This window comes from Leopardus geoffroyi, chromosome X, assembly GCF_018350155.1.
Source record: "Leopardus geoffroyi isolate Oge1 chromosome X, O.geoffroyi_Oge1_pat1.0, whole genome shotgun sequence".
Taxonomy (NCBI): domain Eukaryota; kingdom Metazoa; phylum Chordata; class Mammalia; order Carnivora; family Felidae; genus Leopardus; species Leopardus geoffroyi.
This window is the reverse complement of record NC_059343.1, coordinates 109,633,368-109,655,199: the sequence shown is the minus strand read 5'-3', so window position 1 is coordinate 109,655,199 and position 21,832 is coordinate 109,633,368. Positions and strand designations below refer to the sequence as shown.

General features: G+C 40.5%; 1 long non-coding RNA gene across 1 annotated transcript; it reads left to right on the top strand.

The window, feature by feature from the left end:
- Positions 1-222: 222 nt before the first annotated feature.
- On the top strand, positions 223-4,632 carry LOC123594104. The gene is made up of 2 exons (XR_006710670.1): positions 223-620; positions 3,034-4,632. It is a non-coding gene; the product is annotated as an uncharacterized LOC123594104 (long non-coding RNA).
- The last annotated feature ends 17,200 nt before the right edge of the window (positions 4,633-21,832 follow it).

Genomic DNA, 21,832 nt, shown 5'->3' with positions numbered 1-21,832 from the left:
CTCTCTCTCTAAAATTGAAAAAAAAATGAACTATTGAGACTTCATTAAGATAAAAAGCTTCTGGGTTGCTTGTGACCCATATGCTGTAATTTGCCAATTGCTGATCTAGATGGGATGGTGATTATTCTTGAAATCATATTTTCTAGCCTGCACACCACCTTGCATTTGCTTTTTTAAATTATGCTAATTGGGGACTATCCACCCCCTACAAGTTACTGTAAACAGTGGTTCCTTAGGTATCCATGGGTCTTGTGTCCCACTTTTAACAGCACTTCTTTGTGGTACTCCGTGTCCTCTGAATCCCTCCAAGAACTGAGGCCTAGAAACAACCTGTTGATCTGACACTCCCCAATTTCAGAGTCCTCTAGAAGGTTGCTTTTAAGCCTGCTGGTTTTCATATGCCCTGCCCCTAGAGTGAAATTTCTGCCAATTTAATTATGAGGTGATGGCAGTTAGCAGGAATTAGCGCCCATCATGTAAAAATTCAGGTTCCTTTCAGTGAACCCAACTCATACCCACACACATTGACAACCATTTGCTAAAACAGTCTAATCTCCTCTTGCAGCAGAAGTGATGAGCCTCCCTGGGTGACCAAAGGCACTGCCGGCAACAGGCATTTGGTAAGAGTGATGACTGAGAGGAGAAACTCGGGAGTTGGGCAAGGGGGAACCCTGCAAGATCATCAGTCCAAATGACTGCTTTGTCTAAAAGGAGGAAACTGAGTAGGCATATTCATTGTTCGTGTCCCACTTTAGAATGACTGCTGCATTTTCTAACAAAATTTTTTAAAAATTTATTTATTTTAAGAGAGACAGAGACAGCACGAGTGGGGGAGGGGCATAGAGAGAGGAGAGAGAGAATCCCAAACAGGCTCTGAGCTGCCAGCATAGAGCCTGATGTGGAGCTCAAACCTACAAAGCCGTGAGATTATGACCTGAGCCGAAACCAAGAGTCAGATGCTTAACCGACTCTGTCACACAGGTGCCCTGAATGACTGCTGCATTTTAAAAAATGCCCAGAATTCTTATTTCACCCAAAGTTTAGATTTATTAAAACATGAAATTCTATATAAAAAGAAAAATACTGTGTGATCTCACTTATATGTGGAACCTAAAAAAAAAAAAAAAAAACTAAACTCATAGAAACAGAGTAGAAAAGTGGTTACCAGGAGCTGGTAGGTGGGGGAAATAGGGAGATGTTGGTCAAAGGGTACAAACTTCCACTTATTAGATGAATGTGTTTGGGGACCTAATGTACAGTGTGGTGATTATAGTTAATAACACTATGTGTATATTTGAAATTTGCTAATAAAGAAAGATCTTAAATGTTCCCACTGCAAAAAAGATATAGTAATTAGAAAGATGTGTGGGAGATGTTAGCTAATGGTATAGTGGTAATCAGCTTACAATATATAAGTGTATAAAATCATCAAATTATACACCTTAAATTTAGATCATGTTGTAGGTCAGTTCTATCTCAATAAAGATAAGAAAATGTAAATAAATCCACATCTTCCTCAATTCTGAACTCAAAGAACAACCTAGTCTAAAACTCCTGAGGCCAGATTTCTTGTCCTGGATTTGCCAAAATATGCTGGACTTTAGTTTTCTCTTCTATAAAGCAGGTGGATCTCACTAGATAATAATTGTTTCTAATCAACATTTTCTTTAATCAATAGAGAAAACATGGAAGCCACCAAAAACCACAGGTAATTGAACAAAAAGCACAGAGAATTCGACTGTTAAGTTGTAACCATTAACAACATTTGTACTCTTTTTTGTTCCTGTGGTATTTTCACACTCATGACGTCACACTACAAAATGTCGTGCCCTGATTTCTCACTCAAGCATTTTCCCATGGAACTAGACAATCAATCAGTTTCTTATGGTCAATATAAAGACTATCAAAATCATAGTGAATAATATTTGATTTCTTTTAACCAATAAACATGTCAATGTAAAACTTTTTATGAATGCTAAATGGAACATTCCATTTAGAAGTTATTCATGAACTTAAAAGGAATTATTACAATCTTTTATTTACGCTTGTTGGACTTTAATTGTATTTTAACCTAAAGATCAGTCCAGCATGGTGAATTGAAGAACAGATTTTAACATCTGCTCCAGGAGCAGTATATGATACATAAGGCTAGAAGTAAGCTCTTATGAAAATTACTGGAGATGAACAAATATAATGTTGAAAAGAAACTAGAAAACTCCTCTGACTTAAGAAGTTTAGAGTCTAATTTTAGCACCTGGTAAAATGATGAAACAATATTGCTATGTGGGATAGCAAGATGGCTGACTTTGGGAATGAATTATGGCAGGCTTTATGTGACAATAAAACAGTACTGAGAAACCAATAAAGCAACATTGGAAGTTTGGAGTTTGGCCAAATATTGAACAACACCTCCTACATACAAGGCATTGGCCCTAACCACCTACCATCTAAGGACAATCAAAGTACTATTATTGCCTGTAGGAACTCACAGTCGAGTGATGAGATGAGGGATAATATTTGGACACAACTGGCTATAAGGTGAGGTGCAGAGTAGTAAGTGTCCTGGCAGACAGGTACTTGAGGTATTACAGGAATTTCTTTCTTCTGTTGACCTGAAGTAATGTTCCATGGATCATTCCAGCCCTGGAAGGAATCCCTGGGCTGGGCATTGTCACATACGAACACAGAACACATGGTAGGCTTTCCTTCCATTTAGCAGAGCCCTGAAGTTGATTCCAAATGTAACTCAAAAGCAGTAGCACCTTTTCTAAAATGGGGAGAGGACCACTCCCAAAGTCCAGGTATTAAAAAGACCAGGAAGGAAGGTAGAATCACACTCACCAGGGGACACAGTGTCAAAGGTTTCAAAATTGCAAAGGGAAACCATTTCAAAGCCTCCAGGATTAGGCCCCAGAGAGGTGATTAGAAGGCCCTTCACATGAAAGAGTTCAGAAGTATTTACATGAAAATGCCAAAGAGAAGGAGTTTATTTCTGGACTACTAACAATAATGTTGCTTTCCTCCTTAATTAAGTCTCTAGATCTTTGGAAACATAAAAGATTTCATTACCTTCCTGGAAACCTTGGCTCTAAATAGCATGGGAATCCAACATTTTCATCTCAGTGCTACCAAGTGCCGGGATAATAGGCCAAGCAAATCTGCAGCAGTCACCTGGGTGATTCTAAATATCTGGATGGTTGACAAAAAGTTTAATCTGATGTCCACATCATTACCTCAAGGTAACATAGTCTGACTCCTCAGGTAGAACTCTGGTTCCCTTTTCTTATGCCCACACTTATCCTTCGGTGTTTTACCTATCTGTTTGCTTCTGTATCTCCCCCACGGGGCCTAATTTTAGGAAGAAAGACACTGTGTCCTTGCTCCCAGTTGTTTCCACAGTGCCTAGCGCAGTGTTTGGAGCATTACTGCACACTCAGTAAATATTAGTCAGATGAAAACACTAGGGCAGCACTAAGTGGATACGGTAACGCTAAGGTAAGGCAGTGGAGAGAGAGCTCTGCCAAGGGTCAGCCGATTCCTTGGAGATTTGCCTACGTGGGTGGCACCATAGCTAGAGCTGCCCCCCTGTGTAAGGACTCTTTCTGTATTTCGGTTGACGATGACCAGGAACGATGGGGCTGGGGAAGCCAGCTGGATTGATATGCTGATACCATTTTCAGACCCGAACGAGGACCTTGGGGGCCCATGTGGTGCCACTCGCACATTTTAAACATGGAGAAAGTGGGGCACAGAAGGCAACAGCTGCTGTCCCTGAGGCACTAGCTAGCAGAGGACCCTTTCACACCCGTGCCTCCAGACATGGTCAGTGCTCTTCCCTCTGCAATCAGCCGCCTCTCCTAAGGCCTGAAGGTCAACAGCCAGCGTTTCAAGGGCAGCTCCACAAAGGACATGACCACGTGGGCTCTGGGAGATATCTTCCCCTTTCCCCACCTCAGTTTCCCCACTGGGAAAATCAGCCTTATAACGTGTGACTCCCGGGGCCATGGTGAGCTAGCCTTAGAGGAAACAGTGCTTGGAGTGTTCCTAGCGGAGTGCCTGTTACATAGCTGATTCCCAGCTCCTGACTCCCTTCTCCTCTACCCGGGCACATGAGGCCTTTCAGGACATGCAGAGATGAAGAGTGTCTTTCGTGGTTGGGAAGGGTCAGCTGTGTAGAGGGTCTCGGCTGCTCAGACCCGTCTCATCCTTCGGGAGACAAATTTGGAGCTCAATCCTGCATCAGTGTGCTCTTACTCTGAAGAGACTCTCCTCCCTGCTCACTCCTGACAACCCCCGAGGAAACAGAGCTTCTAAACACAGACTTTCCAATTTTCCTAGTAAAATGAATGAAAGAACCTTTTGGGGAATAAAGTGATTTCTTTTTAGCTCCACTTGTTTACTTTTCCATAAGCTCCCAAGATGGCTTACATGTTAGCTGTTAATCACACCATCTGTTCAAACAGTACTTCAGTAAATGATTCAATTCATACTTTTCTTCTAAAAGAATCTTTTTAAAGACAGTGTTTATATCTCTGTTATCCTTCATTTGGCAACATAGTATGAGCTATTTTAACTTTGCTATCGTTGTAAGTACACATTGAATTCCCTATTTCTTAACTGTGCAGAAAACAAGACAACTCGTCTGCATTGGTTCCATTTGCCTCTCAGCTTGGCGGGGAAAGGGTGCTATTTATTAGAGATTCTGTATTTTAAATTTTTTAAAATTTATTTATTTTGAGAGAGAATGAGCAAGCATGAGTGGGGGAGGGGCAGAGAGAGAGAGAGAGAGAGAGAGAGAGAGAGAGAGATCCCCACGCAGGATCCATGCTGTCAGTGCAGAGCCTGACGAGGGGCTTGATCTCACGAACCCATGAGATCATGACCTGAGCTGAAACCAAGAGTCAGACGCTTAACCAACTGAGCCACCCAGACACCCCAGAGGTTCTATATTTTTTAAAAAGAAAAAGACAAGAATTTCCAGTCAGCATTTTCTCTGATATCTTGACTTTAGTGACAATGACTAGGTTCTAGCTACATGAGACTATTCAGGCCAATTCCAAATGAACAGAGAGTCCTTAGCAGTTGGACTCTCAGCTATGCTGAGGAGCCAAGCCGCTCAAATGCATCTCATCTTTCAGGAGGCCAAGTTGCCACTGGGTTAGAGAGGTACCTGGGAAGAAGGGTTTGGATCTCCTCAGCAAGTCCAGGCCTGGAACTTGGGTGATACCAGGCCTGGGCAGGAAGTAAAAGGGGCTGGTGGGGACTTGGGGGAAAAGAGAGGCCCTGAAGTCAGTAGGGTGAGAAGTCCAGGGGACTAGAGGTGGACTTGTTTTTGTTGCAAAATGTTCTATGGCCCTCTGGAGGCCCTATATCTATGTGAGTGTCTGGGGAAGTTCACACAGCAGCACGGGTTTGTCCTCGTGCTGGTTTCTCCTGCTTTCTAAGACATGGAAGGAGTGCTACATTGTGCAATATATTACAAAGTGTAAGTGGTGCACAAAAGAGGCATATGTAAATTAATGTGTGGGGACCTTGATGGAGAAACTGACTCTCTAGGCCTTCTTGAATCCTACCAAGTGCTGGACCTGGCCAATGTCCATGATCTAACTCCTGCTGATCCAGTGATACATACTACTGTTCCCGGAAATAATCCATTTATTCCCAAATCTGTGCACAGGGTTGATGTACTGTCTGCAAAATGCACATGGTTCTCAACTAATGGAACTCCTATCCAGCCCTGGAAACTCAGCAGCAATGTGTCTTCTAACATGAGCCTTCTTCACTTATCTTTACCTGGGCCTGGAGAATTAATGCCTCCTTCATCAGTGCGCAAATATTAACCTATCAAATGCATTGTCCCTCCTCTTACTCTCACCAACTGATAATATGAAGTCTACTGTGGAGACAACAGGAGAAACTGCTTCACTTTCCTACTATGTCATGTCTCCTGCTCTCTGTCATGAGATAGTCTAGATGGGCTGTCGTTATTTTTATATCACACAGAAAATTGCACAGGACTCTTACAGAGCTGACTCATGCTAACCAGAGTTGATGAAGAGAAAGTAGAAGTTACTCTAGATACCTTAGTAAGACACATGCGTGCCAGAGAATGGGAGATAGTTCCCATCAAACTCCGGAGCTGCCTTATTAGTGAAGTTATTAAGGATCCAGTGGCCTGAAATAAGTAGCTGCGCTTTTGCAACACACAACCAAGAAAAGAGCATGATATTTTATAGGCATCTTTGGATTTTTGTAGAGAACAGATACCACATTCAGGTGTGCTGCTCCAAGCCATTTACCAGAAAATCTATCATAATGCCATTTTTGAGTAGGGCCAAAGGGAGTAAAGGCTCTGCAGCAGAGCGAGGCTGTGATAGAAACTGCCCTACTGATTGGGTATTATGATTCAGCAGACCCAGGAGTACATATTAGAGTTGTCAAAGTGTCTGTGGCAGACAGAAATTCTCCGTGTAGTCTCTGGCAAGCCCCAATTGGAGAATCACTGCACAAGACCCCTAGAGTTTTTGAGTAAGGCATTCCCTTTTTTTTGTCAGCAGCCCTCTATTAGAAAAGCAAAGCAAATCCTCGTTCCCTACTATACCCTAGCAGAGACTGAACATTGGATTGTGGAATACCAAGTAATTCTTTATCCTGAGTTTCCCATCATGAAATATGTGTTGTTAACCCATCAGAGCATAAAATTGGATATATATAGCAGTATTCCATTGTAAAATGAAAATGGTATATAAGAACAGAGCTGAGTAAGTATGGAAGGCATTAGTAAACTGCACAACAGATGGTTTAGACTTCCATTGTACATGCTTCACTGCTTTCCTTCAGCCCTCGTAGAATTTCCTATGACTGGTTAACAGGGAAAGTAAAGAACAGAACTGGTCTATGTATATAGATCTGCATCGTTTGCTGGAACCAGCCAGAAGTGGATAGATGGTGTATTGCAGCCTTACTCAGAGTTAGCCCAGAAGGACAGTAGTGAAATAGTGCTACTGGTCAGAACTCCCAAGTGTCCACTTCAAGGAGAAAAGGCCTAGAATATTAATCTATTCGTGGATGGTAGTTAATAGCTTGAACAACGTCTCAGGGTCTTAGAAAGATTAATATCAGAAGACTGGCACCTAGGAAGTGTGGAGAAGATATATACAGATGGGCCTCTTGGAGTGGACACAGTATAAGGTATTTATTTCCCGTGTAAATGCCCACCAGATTATATCCACTTTATTTTTTTTTTTTTTTTAATATTTTCTATATGGCCATGGCCTTTTATTTATTTATTTTTTTTAAAAATTTTTTTTTTCAACGTTTATTTATTTTTGGGACAGAGAGAGACACAGCATGAACAGGGGAGGGGCAGAGAGAGAGGGAGACACAGAATCGGAAACAGGCTCCAGGCTCTGAGCCATCAGCCCAGAGCCTGACGCGGGGCTCGAACTCCCGGACCGCGAGATCGTGACCTGGCTGAAGTCGGACGCTTAACCGACTGCGCCACCCAGGCGCCCCTATATCCACTTTAGAGAAGGCTGTGAACACTCAACCAGACAAGGTGTGATAGATTGCAAAATAACCACAAGCTATCCCCGTTCATAAATGTATGTCTTTTAGCAATGTGATTTTGCCACTCTCCCCATCAAGAGGTGGGTCCTATCACTCCACTCTTTGAATTGAGGCTTGACCATATGACTTGTTATGGTTAGTGGTGCTTTACCAAATGTGATCCATTCAAAATGCTTATAAATTGGTGCTTTCTCTCCCTTGCTGAGTTTGGAACTCTGAGATCATCTTCACCCGAATGAGCCTGAGATAACTGACTGAAGAGCCCATGTGGAGAGTTGAGATGCTTCAGTCAACAGCCTGCCAATCACCATATATGTGAGTGAAGCCTTCCGAGATTCAACTGCATTGCCAACTGACCTTCACAAATCATGTGAGGGAGCCCAAATGAGAAGAATCACCGAACCAATGCACAAAATCATGAGAAATAAATATCTGTTGTTTTCAGCCAGAAAACAAACTATTTTGCACAACTCTGTGTAAATAAGTTGGAAAATTCAGATAGTTTTTACTGTAATTCAACTTGCCAAATTGACTCCAATAGAGAAGGAAAGTCTATTAGGCTAATTGCAAAAGAAAGTTATACGAATTTAGATAAGGATCTCCCTCCCTCCAATAAATGGCATCAGATTAAGAAGGCTTCGTGGGAAAATTCTACAAAAACTTCAAAAATAATGTTATTTCAGTACTACTTATACAACTTCAAGGCATAGAAAAAGAATCAACGCTTTTCAGATTCATTTTGTAAACTTTTTATTTTAAAGTTATTTCACCCAGAAGTTTCGCAAGAAACGTACACAAGGGGCCTGGGTGGTTCACTCAGTTGAGTGTTCTAGTATTGATTTTGGCTCAGGTCATGATTTAACGGTTTATGGCATCAAGCCCCATGTCGGGCTCTGCTCTGACAGTGTGGAGCCTGCTTGGGATTCTCTCCCACCCTCCCTCTCTCCTCCTCCCCTGCTCACATACGCTCTTTCTCAAAATAAATAAATAAACTTTAAAAAAAAAAGCATACAAAAAATTATCCTATACCCTTCACTTAGACTTTCCAATTTATTTTGCAGGAATATGTCTTGCATTTATTTATTTGTTGTGTCTCTTTATCTTTCTTTAATCTGAAACAGTTCCCCAGTCTGTCTTTTATGACTCTAATTTTTGAAGAATACAGTTCAGTTATATTTCAGAAAGTTCTCTCGATTTGGATTCATGTCATGTTGCCTCAGGATTATATTCAGGTTATCCTATGAACTTTGTTTCCTTCTCATTACATAATATCAGGAGACACATGGTATTGACATTAATGATGTTAACATTGAGTACTTGCTCATGGTGATGTATGTTAGGTTTTTCCACTGTGACGTTACTGTTTTCCACTTTGGGACTGTGTAAATATCTTGTTTCTTATACAATTTCTACCTAATAGTTTTAACAAAACATTCTCATGTATTAAGCATCATGGATTTTTAAAAACCTTCTAGACCTGATTTCAGACCTACAGAGAAGTTGAAAGTATAGTACTTATCACCAAGATTACCAAATGGTTATTACAATGGCTTTATCATTCTCTCTCTCTCTTTCTCTGTGTTTGTGTGTTTATGTATGTATATGTGTCTGTGATTTTTTTTCTAAATCATTACAATAAGTTGCAGACACAGTACTTCAGTTTATATTCCTTAACAGCAAGGTCATTTCCTTTTAAAACCACAGTTACAATTACAAAAACCAAGAAATTAATATAAACACAGCACTGTTAACTTATCAACAGACCTTATTCAAATGTTACCAATTATCTCAATAATGTCCTTTATAGGAGAAGAAACTTGTGGATCATGAGTTGCATTCAATTCTCATGTCTCGTTACTTAGTCTCTTTAATCTGGAGCAATTCATTCATTTTTCTTTGTCATAACCTTGAAGATTTTGAGGATTACATGGAAGTCATTTTGTAGAATGTACCTCAGTTTGCGTTTGTCTGATGTTTTCTCATGATTAGATTCTCATTATGCATTTTTGGCAGAAATATCACAGAAGTGATGTGCCCGTCTCAGTGCATGATATCAAGATGCAAAGAAATGTCAATTTGTCCCATTACTGACGCTGTTAACTTTGTGATCATTTTGATCATTTCGTTAAAGTGGTGTCTGCCAGGTTTCTCCTTTGTAAATAATGAATATCTTCTGGGAGGTACCTTGAGACTATGGAATTAATTGCTTATACATCAAACGTTTACCCCTAGTGTTAGTATCCATTGTTGATTCTTGCCTGAATCAGTTATTATTATGATAGCTGACAAATGGTGATTTTGTAATTCCATCATTTCTTCTGCACTAATTAGTTCATATTCCATTATGAGAAAGAGTTCTTCCTTCTTCTGCATTATTTACTTATGAATTTATTTCAGGAGAAATAATTCTTAGTTTTTCAGTGGATATAACCTATTTTAGTCATTGATGCTCAGATTGTCCCTGATTTGGCCATTGGTACACACTTTAAGTTGGCTCTTCTGTCCTTTTGACATGTACCTGCCATTCTTTGACCACTTTCTTCTTTTCTCAACAGCATGGTAGGCAAAGGTTGTCACGTACTTTCCCAGCCCCAGCCCTGGGATGAGCCAGTTCTCCAGCGAACTTTGTTTCCTTGTGGTAGAGCATGGTCTTTCTTTCTTTCTTTCTTTCTTTGAGAATGGTATTTCTGAAATAAGATCTCAACACTAAGTATGCTTATTGCCAGTGTGGTGTCACATTTCTAGGTTTTCTCCATAAACAGAGATAGGAAATATGTGTATGTATATACATGTATGTACTTCAATACATGCATATGTAAATGTATATATATGTATATATGAATCTATATAGAGAGAGACGTGCATCTTTATCTTTTTCTATATCAGTGTGTCTATCATTCTATCTTTAGTTACTTCAAAAAGGAATTTTGTGCAGGTTTCCCAATTCGTTTATTTTTTATAGTCACACATTATCAATTCTGAACTACTTTTAGTGATTTCTAGTATGAAACAAAAAAGTAAATATAGTTGGATAATAGAAGCCAAGTTTCTCATTGTCAGAGAAGGTGGTTACAAATATGAAAAGGGGAACCCTAAATAGAACCATGTTTTGTTATATTGGTAGTAGTATGAGCTCAGTGTTTGATGACAGATAGATAGATGATAGATAGATAGATAGATAGATAGATAGATAGATAGATAGACAGGTTGACAGATAGTTTTGATCTCTATGTTTTCAAGTTCACTAACCTCTTGCCATGGCTAAGGTGATGTTAATCTCATCCAGTATAGTCTTCATTTTAAATATTGTAGGGGGGTGCCTGGGTGGCTCAGTCAGTTAAGCATCTGACTTTGGCTCAGGTCATGATCTCGCAGTTTGTGGGTTCGAGCCCTGCGTCAGGTTCTGTGCTGACAGCTAAGAGTCTGGAGCCTGCTTCGGATTCTGTGTTTCCCTCTCTCTCTGCGCCTCCTCCACGTATGCTCTGTTTCTCTCTCTCTGTCTCAAAAATAAATAAACATTAAAAAATAAATAAATAAATAAATAAATAAATAAATAAATAAATATTGTAGTTTTCCTCTAAAGAATTTTGATTTGGGCTCCTTTTGTATCTTTTATGTCTCCTTTTTGATCTTTTGCACACAGACATACAGTTATAATAGTTGTTTTAATTCCCTTTTCTGCCAATATTAACAACTCTGTCAGATTCAGATCAATTACATTGGTTTCTCCCTCATTATGTGGTGTATTTCTCTGATTCTTTGCATGCCTGTAATGTTTTGTTGGATACCACACATTGTGATATTGTGACATTGTGACATTTTACTTTGTTGGATACTAGATATTTTTGTATTTGTGGAAATATTTTTGACCTTTTAACTAGGATGCAGTTCAGCTACTTGGAAAGAGTCAAATTCTTTGGATTTGTTAGATAGCACTGGAACTATGTTTAATGGAGGAGCAATTAATTATTCCCCACTACTGAGGCAAGAGCTTTATGGGTACTTTACCCAATGCCATGAATTGTGATACTTTCAAGTCTGATAGGTAGGAATAAGTTCTATTCTCAGTCCTGTATGAGTTTTAGGTACTGTTCCCTCTAGGCCTTTTGGATAGCTCTTTCCCCGGTGTTGGGTAGTTTCACACATCACACATATATATCCCTGTAGATCGCCTAAGTTTTCTCTCTATACAGCCTCCTCCCTGGTAATATGTCTAGCAAACTTTAGCCACTTCATTCTTCCCAACACCCCTTCTTAACTCCTCAGTTCAGAGGTCCACCAGGCTCTGCTGATGAGACCTGGAAACTTTCAAGGCTTTAAGCTGGGACAGTTGTGGGGAATACATTTTCTGTTAACTATCTTTATGGGTCACTGTCCCTTGTAACCTGATGTCCAGTGTCTTGATAATCATTGTTTCATTTATGTGTAGTTTTTGTTTGTTCGGGCATGAGAGTAAATTGGTCTCTGTTACTCTACGCTGACCAGAACATTGTAAACTTACTTGTTTTATGATCTGTGTCTAACAATTCTATTAACTGAAATTTTGTGTGTCTCTCTTTGGTCTGTTGTTCTGCTTGTTCTTGCCATGTGCCTCGTTTGTTTATGTACCTGGTTATCCTGGTCATGATACTTTAACAATTATCTGTAGCAAGAACTTTAGGCTAGGATGAAGTCACATTCGACCAGAGAGGATTTCCATTTGCCTCTGCCAGATGGAGTATATGGGGGAAATTGGGGGTACTCCTAGTGGAAGACATCCTTAAATTTTCAGGCTTGGAATTCCCACATATCAAGGAAGTGGAATCTAAGATGGACTTCTACGTAGGGGCTGGACCACACCCTATACCCTGGGGGTGGTGCCTTTTTGGGTACCAGCTAATTGAAGGAAGGCAATCATGTAGGCTCCCTACTCTGTATACATCTTGACCTTTGGTTTATGCTCCTCTTATCCTAAGAGGTTATGTAAACAATATTCTGATTTGGAAAATTTTCTCTTTATTTTGTCCAGGTAACACCTCACTCCCTTTTCAGCATTTCAGTTGTTTAAAGAAGGTATTATTGCCATTGCACCCAGGTTTTTAGAAGTTTTTTTTCAAGGGAGGGTTGGTATGGATAACCTACCCTATCTTAACAAAACTCTGGAAGTTTGCCATGGAGTTTGGGAGGGTGGCCTCAGACACACTGGTAGGGATGGAGTTGCTAATGAAACTGCCCAACCTGATTATACACGATCTGGTCACTCTCATCTTTGCAAGCACCTTCTTCATACTGGCCTTGTTTTTCTACTCACTGAAATTATTCTTGAGATACGTTCATCAGGCACGTCTGGTTCTATCTCTTGAATTTATGCCTAATTTATTAGCACAAGAGTCATTGTGTAGACACATCTGGTTGGTTATGCTACACAGTTGACAACTTCTAGTTTGGTGTGCTCTTTAATGGAGCCTGTAGGCTGGTTTTTGGAGGAGGGCTCCTGATTCTGCACTGAGGCTCTGCCCAGGTGGGACTGTCTGGATTTCCAGTTCTCTTAGCTGTGGTGCAACTAACACGGCGAACAACTGAACAGGGTTAACATACGAAACATTTAAGAGATTCCTCAATTTCTGGTTAGAAAAGTACTTGAATATGAGAACCTGGGAGCTGTGTAAGTTCTTGGTCAAACAAAACCGTGTACTTGAGTGGGTAAAGTATAGTACTTGCCGGCTAGAAATGTAACTAGCATCCCAAGAGCAGCATTTTATGCATGGGCCCTGAAGCTGTGCTCCCAGGGTCAAATGTTTATACCAGAGGGGAAAGATTTCTGTCTATAGATGGAGGGAGTTTCTACTTTCTCTAATGTTCTTTCTCTGGTGTTCTCAGAGAACACTGGGACTCGAATAATGCACTGCCAGGCCTGTCTCAACCCAGAGCATAAGAGCAGCAATGCCAACACGAGGGCTTTGTAGAAAACTAGAACCAAAAGGAACCTAGCAACCACCAGACAGTTGACAAAGTCAGGGGCAAAGTCCATAGTCTGAAACTAGGGTCCCTAAGTGGGAAATGCCAAAAAGGAAAGGAGAGGAGAGAAGGAAAGAAAAGAAAAAGAAAATTACTGAGGCCTTCCTACAAGGACCCAAGAGGGCAAATTAGAATAGCTGACATACACTGAGTATTTAATACGTGCCAGGTATTGTCATAAGTGTTTTAGAAATATCCAGTCCTTTCAGTCCCACAGTAGCCCCATGAGGTAGGTACCATTACAATTCTCATTGTATACATGAGGAAATGTAGACACAGAGAGGCTAAATAATGAGCTCAAAGTCACACAGCTGTTAAAATGTGGCCCCTGTCCTTAGCCCCGCCCACAGTACTCCTAGTAGTTGGGTTATGCTGAGGTCAAGAGAGAACCCTATCACCTGGAGAAGGGAGAAGCTCCCAGGGGCGAGCAGGGAGTGGGTTTCTGCCTTTGTGCCCTTAAAAATGCCTGTGAGCGGTGAGGGGGCGGATCTGGGGCCATTGGTTTGTCCTGAGGCTTAATTTCATCCCTTGGGCAAGGACAAACTGGACCCATGAAAAGGTTGCCCTGGGCCCTGGAAGAGAAGGCCAGGAGTCCTGCCAGGTCTCTGTCGGCATCTAGCGGTCATCGGGGCATAGGACACCTAACGCAGGCTGGGCGAGTGTGAAGCTGGCAAGTGGGGAGAACAGAACAGAGCAGGGGTTCTTCACTTCGGGGTGCAGGGGAAGGGCAGGAGTCTCTGTGAAAACTAACCGCCCTCCCCCCCCCCCCGGAGTCATATGCGAAAGCAGTGCTGGTGCATTTCCCCGTAGCTGTCATCAGGTCCACCGTGGGTTTTGTGACACGCACAATTTAATAAACCACAGCTGGAGTGTCAGGAAGTGGTGTCCCAGAGAGAAGCTGGCTCTGGGCTGAGGGCCCTCCTACTGCGTCCTCACCCTGGTGGGCAGAGAAGGCACAGCCGGGGCCTCAGCTCTGTGTTCTCTGCTCACAAAGCATGGTGCTGGGTGGAACCGCACACACCAATGGGAACTTCTTGGTAGCAATTAGACCCTCAGAGGACGGGCCGGGCCCTCGCTGAAGAGGCCATTTGGGGCCCCTCACCTTTTCTAGGCCATCCTGGCCTGGCCTGGAAATGCTTGGAGCCTTTCTTCTGCTCAGCAGCCTGGTCTCCTCTAAGGCCCGGCTGGTCCCACCATGCTCTCCTTCCCTACCTTTGGTGCAAGACCTGGACCCTGCCTCCTTCCTTCTCCGTAGCTGCCCACCTCCCACTCTTCCCTTTGGGTTCCCCTCCACACTCCCAAGCATGGCTGCAGAGTGGTCCACTGTCCCCCCACCACAGCTCCTGTCTCCTTGGGCCCCAGATGGCCGGCAGACAGAGAAGCTGCTTCAAGGGCCTCACTCTGCACCAGGCGGGGAAACATTCAGGACCCACACAGCAGGGCCAACACACACAGGAGCCACAAACAGCAAAGAACCTTCCAGAGGTTTCAAAGTTACCATTGCTGGTCTACAGATTCCTTCTCCCTCTGGATCACTGTTGACACCTGGGTCACTGTTGACACCTGGAAGCCCACTTGGGCTCCTGCCCTCTGCTGTCTTCTCTGAGGGTTGGCTCACCATACCTTCCCTGCTTTAGTTTGCTGCTTTGAAGCATAATTGTGGCCTGGCCAGGATATCCAGACAAGAAACTAACTGGGTGCCCCGTGTGTCCATTGTACAGTAGTTGTCTCCAGTTTAGATGGAAGAAGACCCCAGCAGCTCACAAGAATAGGTGCCTGAGACTCAAAAGTGTTGATGAAATTGAGAAAGTAATTGGAGGCAAGAGGCAGAAAGCAGGCATTAGGTTGATGGTTGTCACCTGGAGAAAAATTCTCTTTAATATTGATTGAGGATTTCACCCCAAACATAAAATTTTGAGGTATGGAATGTAGGCTTTGGTCCTTTTTTTTTTTTTTTTCCCAAAAGCTCCCTGTGTTACTTGAAGGGGCTTCCACAGGTGAAAACATGGCACTAGGTCATCAGATGAAGTCGATTTAAGGAGCAAGAGGAGGTCTGGTTAGGAAGTTGGTGAGGGTAAGGGTGTCCTGAAGACATTGACCTAGATCCTGAATATCATGACGGTACAATGGCTGGACATGGTTCAGCTCTGCTGAACGGTTCTCTGAAGCCCTTTTATAATACTTGTCCCCTGGACACCCTAATGTAGAACTTTGAGAGGGTCAATGATGAGTGTGATAATTGGGGATGAGAAGCCTCCTTGGTACGTGGCAGCCTCCAAGGCCATCCTGTTGGCCCACACCCTGTCCAATTACGCACAAGAATACCTCTCATGTGACGAAAACACAGAATGTCTTAAATGCTGGCAGGACACTGGGAACAATTAAATGGCTGTACATAGACTACCAAAGAATAGGATTAAATCACTGTATTATTTCTCATCTTATTACCAAGTAATGTGAGAATCAATCATTCATATCTTCCCCATTACACCTGTTTCCAGTGCCTAATGTTCAGCCATTTCTCTGTACCTTCTTACTGCAACTTCTACTTCATTCCATCCCAAACCTAGACTGAGGTGCCTACATCATCCCTCTTCCTTTGTAAACAAACACACACACTATTTTACTACCAACTGATGTGCAAAACAATTTCACTAACACCTATTCACAAATCCTCAAGCCATACATGAGCCTCCCCATGCCTCCCTCTCACTTTGCCAAATCTCTGCCCCTCACTTGGTCTCTGAAACCCACCCCATTCCTCATCCTATATCATATCACTTTTTAAAGACATAGTACCAAGTAAGGTGTAAGTTAGATATCCCAGAACCTGACATTCAAGCCACTTATAATCTTCAGCATCTCTCTCACCCCTACCCCACTGAGCCCCTCAGCTTTTGTGATATCATTTATTTTTTAATAAACTTTTAGATTAGGTTTCTATTTACAGAAAAGTTGCAAAGGTAGTACAGAGTTCATGTATCCCCTGCACCCAGTTTCCTCTACTATTAGCATCTTTTATCAGTGCGGTGCATTTGTCACAATTAAGCAACAAATACTGATACATCATATTCACTAAAGTCCACACTTTCTTCAGATCTCCTTAGTTTTTACCTAATGTCCTTTTTTGTTCCAGGATCCATCCAGGATACCATTACATTTAGTCATCATGTCTTCTTGGGCTCCTCTGAGCTGTGAGTTTCTCAGACCTCTCTTGTTTTTGATGACTTTGATAGTTTTGAAAATTATTGGTTAGATATTTTGTGTAATGCCCTTATATTAGTGTTTGTCTGTTGTTATTTTCACAATTAAACTGGGGTTATAGATTTTGAGGAAGAAGATCACAGAGGTCAAGTGCTATTTTCATCACATCATGTCAAGAGTGTATACTGTCAACAGAACTTAGGGTTGAAGTTAATCTTGATCACCTGGCTGAAGTAGTGTTTGTCAGGTTTCTCCACTATAAAATTACTTTTTTTCCTTTCTCTTGTAGTGTACTCTTCAAAAGGAAGTCACTATGATAAACCTGCATTTATGTTAGCAGAGAGTTATGCTCTCCCTTCTTGAAATCTGAGTATCTACATAAATTATTTGAGATTATTTGCATGGGAAATTTGTCTCTTTTCCTTCATTTATTTATTCAATCATTTATTTATATCATTGTGGATTCATGGATATATTTATTCTGTGCATTGAGTTATAATCAAATACTACAACAATTTTGTTGCTAAAATTGTTCCAACATTGGCCATTGGGAGCTCTATCTGCTGGCCCCTATGTCCCATTGACAGCTCCCATCAATGTAATTTGGGAGGAGCACTTTCTTACTTTTTTGGCACTGGAAGATGCTCCAGGTTCATTTTGTATATTTCCTGCCCTAGTCCTAAATTCAGCTATTTCTCCAACGATTCCTGATTCCTTTTATTGGAGAACTATATTAAAAAACAAGATCGAGGTCCTGGGTGTGTTCATTGGTACTGGACTGCTCAGTTGATATTTTTTAACAAATAATGCGCAATGCAGGTATCTCTGAACCTGACCTCAAACCATCCCTAACCCTCCATCTATTCTGTAATCTCATTCCAGCATAGACCCCAACCTATCCCTTATGTAAAGTCAGTGCTTTATACTACCAAATAATATAGGAAACAAACGTTTCTGAAAGTTATTCCATCACTAAGAGAATACCCTCTGATTATATGTAAAAATCTCTCTATTTCATATCCAACTAGACATCTGTCCCCATCACTTTTTCCATGATGCCATCCTATCTATTCTATTCATCTATCTACTGTTTTTCTGGTGAAGTAATATGTATTCATCCTTAACACATTCCTTATCCTAACACTTTTTCATCTGTCTCATCCACTGCTGACTTGACTTCTATCCCTGACCCCAGTCCAATGCCTTTCCCTATGTAAAATCAGTATTTTTAACTATCAATTATATAGGAAACAGACATCCCCCAAACTTCACAAAATTCCAGATCCATCCCATTCCTACCTAACTCTTATCATAGCACTCATATAATAATCATGATAACAAAGATGCTGTTTTATGAGTAGCTAATCTGAAAAGTGGACACACATGATGCTCAACCCATCACTGACAATCACTTGATCCCTTACTGCTACCAAGCCCCCTTTCAGTTATACTCTTTTTCAATGTCCAAGTAGTGTTGAAAACAGCCATCCCTGATTTCATCCATCACTGACCCTGATACCATCTTTAACTCTCACCAAGTATTTGACACACACCTGCTCCATTGTTCCCTGTAATACTTGTGATTGTGTGATAAGCAAGTTATATGGGAAAGAAACATCCTTAATTTTGAGTCCATTCCTAACCATTATCCTGTGTTACATCACTCATTTTACTAGTAGTAATGTTATATACAGAAATCTCTGATCCTTATTCACACCATTGACAGCTGCTGTGTAATTCTTCCATTTAAGTAAAACCACTACTTTGATCACATCCATCACTAACCCTTACATCACACCTGCCACTCAGTCTTCCTAATCTTCATATCATCCCTGATAACCATGCTATTCCATGTCTTATATAAATTCCCAATTTTCCAAAATTAGCAAGTAACACAACAAACAACTGATTCTTGTATACCTGCTGCTGACTTCACCCTACTCCCCACATCATCTGTTACTATAAATAATATCACCATAGTTTTAAAAATTAAGTATTGTTTAAAACAAGCATGCCTGACCCTTACCACATCTCTAAAACAAAATGATCTTCTATTCTCTGAAAAAATCACTTTTTAAAATTAGCAAGGAAAATGCAAAATAGTGTTCTTCAGCCCTTATTCCATTGCTGACCCATTCCTCTTTTCTGACACTCTTTGTAACTATTCCTTATCAAATCACTGCACTGATAAAAACCCTCAACCTCATCCTTACTTATTGAAATCCTCTATACTACACCGTATCCTATTTAACAATTACTATTCTTAATTACCAAGCAGTTTGAGAAGTCAGTGTTGATATACAACTAATCCCAGACCTTCACTCTAACCCTGATCCTCTTAACTTGGAATATTATTTGTTTTTTTAAATAAAAATAAATGTGAGAAAAAAATCTCTCATTCTGTGAAAAATCCTGGTATCATTACCAAGCGATATGTGTCATAGTTCAGAGAATAAAAGGGTGATTGTAGCACTGGACCTGTTAAATGAATGGACATGAATAGACAACTTCACTTATGAAATGGTCAATTGCAGCCACTGGTGTCAAAGGTGGCACTTTTTGTAGAGTTCTCTTAGCATTGGTGATCATTGGTGGATATAATTTAGCTCCATAAATGTGCATCAGAAAAAAAGCAAGCAGATCATTCTGGGAGAATGAGGTTAGAGGTGTTAATGAATGTGGGTCTGTGCATGTGTGTGAGTGGGGCAGGATGTGTGTGTGTGGGGGTGGGACGTTCAACTCTTTATTTTTTATTGTTTTGTAGAGTTTTTTTGTTTTTTTGTTTAATTGAAATGTAGTTGACATTGGTTTCAAGTGTATACCTCTTCCTTTCTTCCTCCATTCTCCTCCTCTCTTCTCTGCTGTTACCTTCCCTGTAACTACCATTTCTAACTGTCTTTTATGGTTCTTCACCTTCATCTTCCAAAACCTGGATGCAGAAGGAGGATAGTATAATAGCCACTCCCCACTCCTCCCTTCCCTAGTACCCTGGATGAGCAGCTCCCAGACAACTCTTATAAAAGATACAACTATTGATCATGCTGGGAGACATTCAGGGCATAGCAGGGCTATCACTTGCAGGAACAAGAGATTTAAAAGAACCTGACAGAGTTCTCAAAATCCACACCCTGGTTCTGTAGTTCCTGGTTGCACTTTGACTCCATGATAGCCCCTGAACCAAAATCCCAGTGGTCTCTTGCATTCTTCTTTGTTTTTCCATCCTATAGGCTTGCTGTCTTTTGAGAGTGAATACCTGAAGATAGAAAGTAGTTAGAACTCCAGGAGGTGCCCCCTTGATTCTGTGTGACAGTGATCTGAGAGGCTCTTCAGAAAGTGTAACCACCTACTCTCAATTCACTAGGCCTTGGCCTGTCATTCAGGAATGAATTCTTTCGGTTTCATATATCAGAGATAAGGTTATAACCTATGTCCAGAGTTCATTCTCATATACTTCTGGGGCTTGGCTGAACAAAAATACTAGTCTGGACCATCAATTTGAAGCAGAGGTGCACGTTTGACCACAAAATGCTCTTTCTCTGAAAGGAAATGATGTGGGTGAAGATATATTCAGTCCTAGATGCAGGGGACAGCAAACTCTTTCTGCACGGGCCAGATAGTAAATAATGTAAGCTTTGCAGACCACATATGGTCTCTGTCCCGTATTCTTTATTTTTTTAAACAACTTTAAAAATGTAAACACTATTCTTTGCTTTCAGACCTTATAGATACAGGTCACTGGTCAGATTAACTTGGTGGGCCATACTTTTCCAACCTCTGTTTAGAGAGTCTGTCTTAGCTCATAAATCCATCAAGGCCCTCTACCATTTTGTAGGCTATCCATAGTACCAAAATAGGTTTATGATGACTTTACCTTCCCTGAGTACCTGAAGAGGGATTGTGGAGTTGGGTTTGTGCATGGTGTAAGAGAGGAATAAAATTTCATTTGTATACATGGATCCTCAATAATTCCAAGACCACTTATTGAAAAGGCAGTCATTTCCTCACAGACTTAAAATGCTACCACTGTCATATATTACATGTCTCAGTCAGATAGCTATGGATTTCTCATCAGTAAGTACAGAGGCTAGAAGACAATGGAATATTCTCTGGAAAGTGTTGATGGGGAAAAAAATCAACTCAGAATTCTGTTATCTGTTGAAAATATCCTTCACAGGTAAAGAAAGGTGAAATAAATGTTTTCAGACAAAATGAAACTGGAATTATTTGTCATCAGTAGACATGCACTAAATTAAATGCTCTAAGACATTCTTCCAGCTGAGAAAAAATGACACCAGGAGGTTACACAGACTTTCAGGAGCCAATAAAGAACATGAGAAATTTTGAATAACTGGGTAAATACAAGAAGCTGCATTTGTACGTAGCTCCTTTAAGATACATATGAATGATTAAAGCAAAAATTCTAACATTATTTCACAGGGTTTATAATGCATGTAGATGAATTACCTATGACGACTGTAGCATAAAGGACACTGGGGAATGGTAAATGGACCATTATTGTTGTAAGGATTCTATATCCTACATGAAGTGGTAAAATTTGGACTATAGGTACATTATGAAAATTTAAGGATACGTATTATAATTTCATTAATTGTTTCTATTGTTTAGCCATTTTCTAATTCATTAATTTTCACTCTTATATTTATTATTTACTTTCTTTTGCTTACATTGGAGTTAATCTGCTCTTGCTTTTTGAGCTCCTTAAGGTGGAAGCTTCAATCACTGGTTTTAAAGCATTCTATTTTTCTAATATAACCATTTTAGAGCTATACATTTATACTTATCTTTTGCTTTAACTACATCCTACAAATTTGGATATATTTTCATTATTTTCAGTTCAAAAGATTTAAAAATCCCATTGTATTTCTTTTTTTTAACCCATGAGTTACTTGGAAATGGGTTGTCTAATTTCAAAATATTTGGATATTTTTCATATATTTTTGGTTTTTTATTTCTAATTTATTTTTGTTGTGGTCAGAAAACATATTCTGAATAATTTCAGTCCTTTCAGAATTTGTGGACACTTGTTTCTGTTCCCAAGAAA